Below are 2,500 nucleotides of genomic sequence, written 5' to 3'. Positions count from 1 at the left end.
AATTCCTCTGTTGATGATGAAAGAAAAATGAAAATTTGACAAACCCTTCCGCAACAAACAAGAGCTGCACTTGGGAGAAGTCCTCCTTTGAGGGGAGGGGAATTGAGTTAGTTATAGTGGGTACAAGGTCTCGGTTTTAATCTTTAAAAGGAGTCGTATTTTTATTTCCTCGCCACAAATGTGAAACCTCTATGGTTCCCTGCATGTTCAAACTCTGAGCAGTTCTCATGGAGGATAAAGTCAACAAGCTGAAATTTGCAACTATGAACAATTCTCATAAGTGAGGTCTCGGAATGACTCACTTGCATTTTGGAACAATGTTGGACAGTGACAAAATCAGGAAAATGTCAATAGAAGTGCTTCATCCTTGCTCGAACTTTGGCATCCGTCACAAGATTGAGGGCAGGTCTTTAGGCCATCATCACCACTGTACCATTGATTAATTAAATCCCAGGTCCTGGAAATCCTGGAAAGTCCTAGAAGTTTACTGTGGTATTTTCCAGGATACCAGGTCCTGGAAAGTCTTGGAAATCTCTTGTAATCGATTAATAATAAAGTTTTTTTAAACAGCTGAAATATGCCTGGAAATGCTTGTTTGGTGACTGGGGTTGGAACGTGTTAGGGACAAGTATAAAGCGAAATGCAAAGTTTGCATGAAGTCATTTGATGTGTCAAACATGGGAGAATCTGCGTTGACAAGCCAGAGACTTAAAACTGAATAACCAACAAGACTAAACTGAAAGAGATAGGCCAACATGTTGTAGCTGTTGGTTAAGAGTATGTTTGTTCCATTTGATATACAAAGCTTCTTTAATTTTGATTTTAAAACACAAATCAACTTCCTCATGGATGGGAAGTACTTCTAGATTCCATGCTCAGTCGGGCAGGTACAAAATACGGGTCTCTGTTTTACCAACACAGAAACAAACCAAAACATTCATTAAAGCGAACCTTAGGCTTAAAAACTAAAAACGCTTGTTTATGCCTAATTAGGCTAAGGTTAGCTTTAATGAATGTTTAGGTTTGTTTCTGTGTTGGTAAAACAGAGCCCGGTGAGATAGATCTGTGACCTGCGACCTGTGTTTTGTACCTGCTACTGAAAATATGTGTCAATGTAAAAGGCCAGGTTTGGTGCAGTGGTGAGATTTTAGAATTCACACTGATCAGCTTAAAGGATTTCTCTTGCTCACCCATGTTACATTAAGCACCCACGACACTTCTGTTGCCATTCTCCGAGCCCTGAAACTCGTAATTCTGTAATCTGTTTTTCATCGGACATCAAATGGGCTGTATAATTCTCTTTTCAATGGAAAAATACGTTTTTCTATGATTATTTATTTTGTGCCTTCCTCTTCACAACAATTTATTGAGTGGAAACGAAAATCATTGTTGACTATCATCTTCTCTTGGAGTGGCAACAAGGAGTACTGCAATTATTCACTTGTGATTCCTCGAAGACCAGAGGGGCATTCTGAGAACATTCGATGACCATCAAGATGTGGTACTTGTCCTACTTGATTTTGCTGGCGGCCTATGATACTCTCGACCACCACATTCTGTTAGCACGTCTATGTCATACTTGGATTCACAGGTAGCGTATTACAATGGTTCAGGTCATTTCTCACAGACTTACACAATCAGTTATTTTGGCGATGCAAATATCTTCTCCCCGAGACCTTGAATACCGTGTGCCCAAGGGTAGATCCTAGGACAGCTACTCTTCACTTTACACCTGGTTAATTAAATCACTTTCTTGCCCAACTAGTGATTCCACAGTAAATTTCACATTAAAAACGGAGATTGGTTTTTAAGTGAAATTTTCATTGGAATTCACCAGTTTGGCAATCAATTTTTCTTGAACCACATGGGTTTTTCTAAAGAGAACAAGCAAACACTCAACGTTCGAATGGAAATGACAAAAAGCCATTTCAGAGTCAACTGTCAATAGCCAGAGAATTGGAATCGTGCTAAAATTAGAAGCCATAAAAACACTTTGTCAGTTCAAGGTCAAAAAGGAGTTTTACTGATTTACTTTATTCCACTTTATCTCTGAAAACGAGGTCATCCACATTTTGATGTATTCATCGAAACACGCCAGCTTGGCTTGGAATAACAATTGGCAAAATTGGCAATGCAACCAAGAAAGACGAACTTCAAACAAGATCCGCTTCAACACTAAATTACCTTTAGGTGCTTTAAACAAACTTCTGAAAACACAAGGTAGTGAAATTTCCCCTACTTTTACGAGCACACATTGCAATTAGGTGTTTACAACATAAGGGCAAAGTTTCTTGTCACTGTCGAGGCACGTGGAAATCAACTATTTCTTTATGTCCAAAAGAGTACAGATAATTGTTATTTAATTCCAGTTGATAATAAAATTCGAGTCTCATTCCTGAACAAAGGAAAAACCGATTAAACCACCTTTAAAAAAATGCATCCACTTTAAATAATGCATCCGTAAATATATCAAACGGTATTGTGCCCAAGGCAAGAATTT

The sequence above is a fragment of the Montipora capricornis genome, chromosome 8, assembly GCF_036669925.1.
Source record: "Montipora capricornis isolate CH-2021 chromosome 8, ASM3666992v2, whole genome shotgun sequence".
Lineage (NCBI taxonomy): Eukaryota > Metazoa > Cnidaria > Anthozoa > Scleractinia > Acroporidae > Montipora > Montipora capricornis.
Note: the sequence above shows the minus strand (reverse complement) of the source record.